The following is a 10529-nucleotide window of genomic DNA, read 5'->3' as shown; positions in this document are numbered from 1 at the left end:
ACTTTGGATCTTTGGAAGTGGCACGAATCGCCAATGTAATAGATCTTTTTGTTTGTACAGTTGTGCCGTCGCCGACAAATGTTTATGTTTATGATATGATTTGTGGGAAAGAATTTGGAAGGGGAATAATTGTGAGTGTTTGTCATGTACGAGAAATTATTCTGGTGGTGGATATATTACTATATATATCTTATATACTATGTTATGGAGAGAGTTTTATGGGCATATACATATATATATTGTAAGTGGTCAGCATGGGAATGCTGACATAGCTTGAATGCTGTCTTAGAGTGCAGCAGAAGTGGGTGATCGTATTTCGCGTCCACTTGAGTTTGTTTATTTATGCAATACGACTAAGTGTTGCTGCTTAGCTATTGGTACAGTGTGTACCCTCGTATATTGCACATACTACAATACATTAAGCTTTTCATTTGAAAAAAAAAATGTTCCTTTTTACCGTGTTTTTACTTTGAACGCGTACGAATGTCCCGTGCCCATATGTATATTCCCAAATTTTTAAAAGTGTACCTCACATACTAGCGAATAATGGGATACCAAGAATTTTGCAATTTTGGGCGTTCCCACTCATATGTACTCATCAGTGCTGCCACCAGATGTGACCAGAGTAAGCAATAATAGAGTAATAGCCTATTTCCACTGCACTAAAAAACCTCGGTTTTTTCGTTTCTCATAAGAAACAAATGTCGGTTCGAACGTAAAAGAACTGAGTCGCAGTGGATATAGGCTAAACTCATTAACAAGAGGCGAAATCAGAACGTATATCGGTAATCGAGCTTGGAAACTAGCCAAATGGTTATAGCGCGCTGTTAATTTGAACAAAAATATACACATTGTGTATGTTCATACGTATGTACATATACATTTACTAACATATGTTAATAACATATGTATATGTACATATATATTATCTATTATACATAATTCATAATTCATTCAAGTGTAAGATGAGTCGCTAATAAATCGGCGAAGAGATGTCGTTTTCGTAACGTCATAGCCGCGCGGAGTTATGTCGTTTTTTGTTTGGCGGAAATATGTCGCGCGGAGATACATATGTTGCTACCCCGAAGCAATATTAACGTAGAACTCTCATTTCAACGAGTGCAACGCAAGTTAATTGATGTTTTGAAGTCTGCAAAACAAAAACAAACATGCATATTGGAAAATGGAAGTGTTAATAAACTGAACTGAAAAGACCGCTTCTAATTGTGCACTTATGCATTTTTTTCAAAATTTAGTTTGAAAGAAATAACTTTCTCGGGGCTCCTTTTTAAGCTAGTCACCAGGCAGAACAAAGCGCATTATATATCGTCATTTCCAGGAAATAGTTGCTAAAAACAATGCACGGCAGCGTTTCTAGTTAGATTTGGTCTTTTTCTTGTTTGTTTAAGGTTAAAAATGTTGTTTTATAATATTTTTGCTATCGGATACATTACTTCATTTCGCCCAGACTTACACATTTTTCAAGACAAAGTCAAATGTCTTGTGTTTTTATTAATAATTCGAAAACGACAACTATTGGAGGCTAGTCTTATTTTCAAACATTTTTGCAATGTACATACGTAAAAAACATTTTGCAGAATGTATATTTTTGACACAATTTTGTTCGTTTAAAGATGTTTGAATATCACACATGCGATCCTGTATATGCCCATATGTGAGTTTATTACTAACAAATTACTTCAACAACCAAAGGCAAAAATGAGGGGTCAGCATCTCATCTACATCCACTACATGCCGACTTTGACGCAGTTACAAATATCAAGCCATTGAAATACCAAACACAAAACTGCTGCGAAAGGCGTTTCATGGTCTTCCTCAACATGACCATCAATGGAAACTTTGCTGACAAAATGAAAATATATATGTATATATTTATTTTAAATATTCAAATTTAATGAAACTTTAATTTATAGATAGCCTCTTCTTTGGGTTATGTTGTGTGGAGGTTGACCGGTAAACTACATGTACTCAGAACTAAGTTTTCAAGTTAATTTTACTTTTTTTGTTATTGTATTCGGTTAACGTATATTATTTTTTATTTACACCTACATACATATGTTAGATAAGTTATCTACAACCATTGTCGTAGTTCAACTAGTTCAACATTCTCATTTCCAACTCACATAACGCGTAGTAGGGCATGCGATTTTAGGGGCTACTAAAAAGTCCTTAAATTTGAATTTTGTCGAACAAGGTTTTGAGTCTTTGTTTAGTGCATTCGATGATCAATTGATTTTGCTCGTTAAGTTTAACACTGAAGTAGAGGAAGCCATGGATAGATTATGAAGCGAACAGCTCACGTGGAATTGCATTGCTTACTCACCGGAACACATAATCACTATCTATCATCGATATTGGCGCACATCATGATGCGTCTGAGAACGATTCAAGAAAGTATGGGGCCTCATCAATATGCTAGTTACTGGCAGGCGACCGCCGTTCATTTTAGGAACGGACGAGCAATCCAGTAGTCAGGCAATCCGGTTTTGTAATAAAACTTGCCGAGATTAACGATTGAATGAATAACCATAAATCCCCGACCATGAACGCCCAGAATCGAATGCAAATTCATATCAAACTTTGAGTCCAACTATGTACAAGAACATCCGAATTCAACCAACAGTATTATGCAGAGTATGTATTTATTGTTACATCTATATAATGTGCAGCTGTCACCTTTATGAGTAGAAGAGTGAAAACCCAAATGATGTGAACGCGTTGACCGAACTCGAACCAGGTGTACACCAAAAAGGACTATTTTTATTGAACATACGTTAATTTCCAATCTGATAATGTATTTTCCATTACATTATTTAAAATCCATGTCTCTGCGTTTCTGCGTATACAGTACTTGGACAAAAGCCAATGTCCCGAGGTCAAGCCAATTCTTATTGAAAGAGTAAAGGCATGTTCCTATGGCTGATGCAAAACAAAAAAGAAGAAACGTAATGGATTATAGTTTGTTCCATGTTATTACTTACGCTACGCTTGCTGCAAATTTGACTTTGGGACCGCTCTCGGCTTTTACTGTCCTTGGAAAGCATGCCAAGCATGGTGAAGACGAGCGGCTCTGTCAAGATTCTTGTGAGATGAGTGTTTTAGATGCTTGCTATTTGGCAGCTATTAGCTACTTATTTGTGATTAAAAATTTAATATCCAGAAGAATAGATACCACTCCAGATTGTGATTTTTGCTCCAAGTTTTTGCGCTGATCTCATATGTTTTCTCTCCAAGCAGGACAGTACGTTAATCTCTGCCCTCTCTACATGTAAGCGTTTTTATTTGCTCCGTCCAGCAGTATCAAACAGACTATTTATCCTTTTTCTTCTGTTTTTTCTCTGGCATAATTCAACGTCCCTAAATTATCAGATGACATTATACATTTTTTGCAGTTCTTGTGATATCCCTTTTTCTTGGATTAAATTGTTCCACTGCCATTCCATCAGTTATTTTGCCTTTTGTCTGTTCAGCCTGCTTCTTTGATTTTTATCTCGTGCCAGGTCACGTTGATTTCCGCCTGAAAGTAATAAATTAATAAAGGTTGAAATAAACTTTCGATTTTTATATGCACGCATGTGTACATGTGTACATGCAGCAATGCATTTACTAACATCGCGAAACGAGGGTATAGGTTAGAAGCGCACCACATACATATACACATAACTATAGTTGCTAGTATTTTTAACCGATTTATATTGAAAAATATAAAATACTAATGAAATTATATAAATATTGAATATTTACTTTATTCCAAAAGCAAAAACTACATTGACAGAATCCTCACTGTACAACAATAGAATGAATGAGAACATCAATTCTAGATTTTGTATTTTTTTATTTATTTTTAACATCAAATGGAAAAATAATTCTGAAATTGAGTACTGTCACGTTCAATGAATTTGTATGTTATGCTGTGTTTGCCATCCAACGAATTAACATTTTGACAGCTGTTATTAACAGCGATAAGTTTCCATTTACAAAATAGTTTCAAATTATAAAAATAGTATTTTCAGTAGCAGAAGCGTTACACATTTTTTAAATATATCGTCAACATTTAAATTAATTTTAAAGATATAATTTAATTTTAATAGAATTAAAAATATTTAGATATTGGAGCGAAAAAAATCGATAGTTTATAGACAGCTAGTCCGTTACTGCGAATATTTTAGTCTGTGTTGGTAAACGCTGTCTAACTAATGAATATATCGATATTTTGAGGTGCTTTTTTATTTACCGCTTAACCGCTCTGTTGCATACTAGTTTTATTTGAAGTGAACGCTGAAACTTAATGTCAGCATGGACTCCGATATAATGGACTTTTCGATTTTTCAAGGAATTCCAGCGAGGAACCGCTTTACAAGGGTGTATAACTGGCGATCCAAAAATTCTAGCCGTGGAGACTAAGACTCCAATCCGATCAAACGCAAAATGGTTGGCACGGATTATGTGAAATGAAATTGTCGAGAAAGAAAAAGAACTCATGAAGAAAGTAAGAAAAAAAGTTTATACACACGATGTGTGTATGTATGTATGTTAAAATTGAATGAGTGTGGGTACGGCGAAGTAAATGAATGGGAATTTGAGACATCTTTCAAGAATATATGTACATGTATATATATGTATGTTGACTTTACAGATGGATGATGACAAGAACAACTATTCAGTGCGCAATAAAACACTTAATGATTTGGATAGTGACGACGATGACGGCGAAATGGAAGAGCAGCCTCGCGTGCGCTCTGATGAAGCCTACTATGAGAAATATCACTTCGATTTAAATCGGACAAGAATTTGCCCATATATGCACATTGTGGAGAAATTATGCCGCCATTAATGATAATCCGGTGGTTATATTAAAAGGAGAGACGGGCTGTGGTAAAACTACACAGGTATGCTTTTTAATTTATATATGGATTAAATATTCTATGCAGACCTCTGATTTTAACGAAAATATTCTGAATATCAATAAAGATCTTTGTGGGCGCAGATGAAGTGCGTATGCCGATATCATATGCGTGTTGTAGATTCCTCAAGTCGGCAGAGTTGCTTATAAATCGCTAGGCAGTTAAGCTCTTCGTTGAGATTGACTCTCTTTGGCTTCAATTGATGTTATTGAGAGTCCATTGCTTTTGCTGTCTTCAGGGTTTTCCAAAATTTCACAAGCACCAAGAAATGCATTCTCTTGTACGAAATTGCTAAAAGTAAAGCTTCTTTGGGAGTTGTGCTACTCAAAGGTGCGTGAATATACATAGTTTCTTGACAAAACAGACAAGCGGGTCCAAAGTTTGAGATGAATGGAATAAATTATATGCATGCAATTCGTTAAGTTTCCTTCACCGTTAGCTCGCCATCAGCAGGCAACTCCCTTCCGTAAGATGCAACACCGCCAATGTTGTCTCAATCATCTCGATGTGGTTGGTCTGCACTGAGTACATGTGTTTTGATTGTATTTCTTTACAGCATGATGAGAACAGCTTCAACTTGTCATTGGTACCGTCCAAAGACGTTGCAACTTGCAACAACTGACATTAATTTCATGAATTTTTATTTTAAATTTCTAAGATTTTTTAACCATTACATACTGTAGAGTATCTTCGTTTATACAGAAAATGTGTGTAACCGTATTAAGTATATATTTGATCATAGTCATTTATGTATATATATTGCAGTGTTTTTGCTTTTATTAATAATAGGTGTCGGGAGTTTAATTTGTTTTTTTTTTTCCAACAGGTGCCGCAGTACATATTGGATGAAGCTTTCAAGAGGCGCGAATTCTGTAAAATTGTTGTAACACAGCCACGACGTATCGCTGCCATATCGATTGCCAATCGTGTTTGTCAGGAACGGCAATGGCAACCAGGAACTGTGTGTGGATATCAAGTTGGCCTACACCGTCCCGCTAATATGGAGGACACTCGCTTATTGTATTGTACCACAGGTGTATTGTTGAATAATCTCATTAATCAAAAGACACTCACACACTACACTCACATTATCTTGGATGAGGTACATGAGCGGGATGAGGACATGGACTTTTTGTTGATTGTGTTGTACGCGACTGCTGGCACTGAATTCACGTCATGTCAAAGTCATCCTGATGTCTGCCACTATTGATGCTAACGAGTTCTGCAAGTATTTTGCTAGCACTTCGTGGATACCACCCGTGGTTACTGCTAGTCATGGCCGCAAATATCCGCTAGTTAAATTCTATAGAGATCAGTTCAAGAATATTCATTGCAAGGATGAGCCCAACAGCGGGAACCAGGTATATCACCAGATCGCTATGGCGATGCCATTAAAATACTTTTGGTGATTGACAACATGGAACGCAAGGCGGTTGGGGACATCCCGACAAACCTATGAGGAGTCGAAGCGCACAGGAGCAGTGCTCATTTTTTTGCCAGGCATCCATGAGATTGATACTATGGCCGAGCATATTAAACAAGTAATGGGAGAAAAGTAAATAAATTAACTTAATATTTTATTATCCGTTAACTGATTGATTCACATTCACAGTCCCAGTACTGAAATTACAATTGTGCGATGCCATTCGTTGTTGTCGCCCGAGGCTCAAGCAGAAGTCTTTCAACCACCTCCCGTTGGCCATCGCAAGGTGATACTGACTACAAATATTTCGGAGAGCTCTATAACCGTGCCAGATGTATCCTATGTCATTGACTTTTGCCTAACCAAAGTGCTACATACCAACTCTGCATCGAATTTTAAAAGCCTTCGCTTGGAGTGGGCCTCCAAAGTGAATTGTCGCCAACGAGCTGGACGTGTTTGGACGTTTACGAAGTGGTCGTGTTTATCGTATGGTCACAAAGGACTTTTATTTAAATGAAATGAAAGAGTTTGGAGTCCCCGAGATGCTTCGATCGCCACTTGAGAATTCGATACTAAAAGCCAAGGAACTTGACATGGGTAGCCCAACTGAAATTCTGGCCCTAGCGATGTCGCCACCAAATCTATTCGACATACACAAACACGGTCCTCTTGCTGAAGGAAGTTGGAGCCCTTTTTACAACGGTTGATGGAGTTTACGAGGATCTCGACGGCGATATCACCCATTGGGGTCGCATTATGACACGTCTCCCCCTAGACGTGCGTTTGAGCCGCCTTATTATAATTGGTTACGTATTTAATTGCCTCGACGAGGCTATTATCATGGGTAAGTCACGAAAGGTCACGACATTTTATTGAAGATTTGAGAAACAAGGTCTTGTCCGAATTTGTCTCATAGCTGCTGGCATGTCTGTTCGTGGATTGTTTCTCACTGAAAGACGAGGACAAAATGAAGCTTTTTGGATGCGCTACGCTTTCTCCCGATGGTTCTGGCTCGGACATGATTGCTGTATATCGCATGTACAAAGTTAGTAAAGTCTCTTAAATATACACGCAAAAGTATTTGACTGTAAAAATTTATGAATTTTGGGATCATTTTAGATGTATCTGAACATATGTCAGGACAGAATGCAAAAGGATTCGGAACACCAATGGGCTCGGCGGTTTTGTGTTTGTTTGCGTTCTCTTTCGAGAGATGCATTTGATGGTACAAGACCTGCAGCAACGCTGTACTTCTATGTATCTACAAAACATGCCATCTAGTGCTTGCAAGTCTTGGAATGATCGTCAAAAATCCATAGTTTTGAAAGTAATTATTGCCGGCGCATTTTATCCCAATTATTTCATGCGCGCCGATAAAGCAAACGAGGACTACGATAGCAACACATATACGAGCTATTAATGGCAACGATCCTTGTCGCACTGTCTACTTTACTAATTTGAGCCACGGTATATGGGTGAATTATATACTCGACGGATTAAGGAATTATTTTTAGAGGCAAAAATTCCGGCCAAGAAAATGGATGTTACATTTTCGCATGGTTCTGAAAAGATATTTGTAACATTTAAAGAGGATACGATGAATATAATTACATGAATCCCATTCATGTGCCGGGACGCGTCGCGACCGAGGTTTACAAGGCTGTTAGAATGCGTCTAAATAATGCATCTCGCCCTCTTCACGTTATAGAGTAAGGATAACAGTACAATTCGCTTTAATTGATAATATTTTCTAAATGAAATGTCCATTTTTCATGAAAATGTTAGCTATATTTCTAAGGTTTCGATTCTTTAATCATTAAATTTTTGATGATTTTTTTTCAGAAAAACCAGTGCTCTTAAGTATGTTGAACAACACGGGATTGGAGTTGTCATTGACAGCACCTGGGTGCCACCATGCAAGAAATGGAATGTTGAGCTACCATCTGTTTTTGACAAGATGTGGCAGGCAAAATATCGCATGTAAGTGCAAAAATCCCGATATATAAATAAACGACACAGTTTTAAACTAATAAATACGAATCATTTTTGTTTTTGTAGATTGTAAATTGTAGCAAGTTTTACTTTCAACCAAATGAATTGTTGGATCGCATCGACAGCATGACTGAACTAATTAATTCACCACAGCACCTTAGCTGTCATGTGAAGAATCCAAGCATTATTACAACGGGCCTGGAGCTTCTGGCAATGCATAAGCAACACTTTCAGCGCGCAACTGTCATCAGGGTCGAAACTCAAGCAAATGGGAATCCAAAGTTTAGTGTGCGCTTCATTGATTACGGTAATACAGCATTATTGGCTATAGATCAGCTGCGAGTGATGCCATATGAGCTGAAATATAAATTAGATCAACTGCCACCGCGTATGCTTGAATGCCGGCTGGCTTTGATACAGCCATCGTCATTGGTTAGCAACTATAACCGTTGGGATAATGAGGCAGTCGAAATGTTGACTACAGTATCAAAGTGCGGAACTATTGAATTGGAGATATACTCATTGGTCAACAACGTCGCTGCTGTATTACTGCATATGCGTGATGGACTACTCAATGACAAACTTGTGGAACGACAATTGGCTCGTCGAGCAGATGAAGATTATATGTCGCGTAAGGATCATGACTTTCGCATACGCAAGCAAGAGGTTGAGTGCCATGTAAGCCATGAGGAAAAACATCACATCAACGAGGATTATTTACGTTCTGCTCAGAACCCAACTGACCAAAACTTGAAGCCACCGCCTCTGAATAAATGCAATCAAACTATAATGCTTAAAGGCCATACAGTCCACTTGAAACATCTATGTGTTCAATGCTACGCGTCGGCTTATTTAAGACTGTGGTTATTGAGCGAGAATCAGTTAATGGTGTTCTTCTAGATTCCGACCCCACAAGATCGTCATAATCAAATGGTGGTGGCAGCGTCTGTTAGTGAAACCGATGGTGATAAGTTGACTGCTCGAGGCACTACTCTTATGCCAAATATTCACGGGCTTTTCTGCATTGATGACTATGCTCTTTTGTCCCTCCATGCAAATCAAATGCAATAAGGAACGTACGAAATACGTGTGTATTTTAGCTGGACTTGGCTTTAATCCAAAAAACTATGCAATCTCATTTTGAAGAGCACGACATGGTCGTTAATTTGGATGTCGCAGTTCTTGAGGACGATATTCGTATTGTAAATATTATTTTGCAATATAATTGATTTAATTTTAAAATTTTTGAAACTTATATTTTTAGATCAATCAAATGCGTTACAATATCGACATGTTGTTCTTCCACAGCGACCCTAATCAACTGCCCACCGCTAGAGATGAGGGTCGTGCTACTATTTTTAATCAACTGCAATCTTTGCTTACACTGTCTTTATAAATAACTATCAATTGTTGCGATTCTTTTTAATTTCTTTATTTTGTAGGCTTCTGAACAAAGATCGGAGTTTTATTGAACGTAACCTGTCAAATTCTGATTATGTTTGGGAGGACATGTCTGATTTGGAACCCTGCCGCCGAACCGTTTGGCAAGCGAGCCATATTGCCCATACATTGCTATTACGAACTCGAAATCGAGAATATGAGTAACTTGTTGGCCTTACAAGCGAATTGCAAACAACTTTACGAGTGGCGCAACTTGTAAGTATTTATACGCCCTTGAGTATTTACCTTACAAATAATTAACATATTCAATTATTTTGTAGTCGAAGAGATATGTCAATGCTGCAATGCAAATTGTGTAACGTAATGTTAGAAAGCGTCACCCAATTGCGCTTGCACTTGCTTACCCAACTACATCGCGATCGGGAAAAGCAGATCGGATGGAAACCTCTGTAAAATGCAGTTTATTAAATTTAATTTGAGGTTCATCCATTATGGACCTTTGTATAATTAAATTACGATCTGATCTAAAAATGTGCCTTCTAGAATTAAAGCAGTTTTATTGCAAAATATGTGCTTTAATTATATAATCATTATTTTTATTTGCATATGTAGCCTATGATAAGGTCATTTGAGTTTTACAAAAATTCTTTAGTGATGTAAAACAACTACAATTAATAAACACATTTTGAGTATGCAAGAAAATCTGAATCTTAAACTTTCATTGGGACCCCAAGAGTTCTATAGTACTAGTACTAGTCAGCGTTGATTTAATATTCATATGTGTTAGT

At 37.3% G+C, this 10529-nt stretch overlaps 1 pseudogene; it reads left to right on the top strand.

The window, feature by feature from the left end:
- Window positions 1-4432: 4432 nt before the first annotated feature.
- LOC117577300 (probable ATP-dependent RNA helicase spindle-E) lies at window positions 4433-10254 on the top strand (annotated as a pseudogene).
- The last annotated feature ends 275 nt before the right edge of the window (window positions 10255-10529 follow it).

The sequence above is a fragment of the Drosophila albomicans genome, unplaced genomic scaffold (assembly GCF_009650485.2).
Source record: "Drosophila albomicans strain 15112-1751.03 unplaced genomic scaffold, ASM965048v2 utg000145l_pilon, whole genome shotgun sequence".
Lineage (NCBI taxonomy): Eukaryota > Metazoa > Arthropoda > Insecta > Diptera > Drosophilidae > Drosophila > Drosophila albomicans.
The sequence above is the reverse complement of the archived record's forward strand: the minus strand, read 5'-3'. Positions and strand labels throughout refer to the sequence as shown.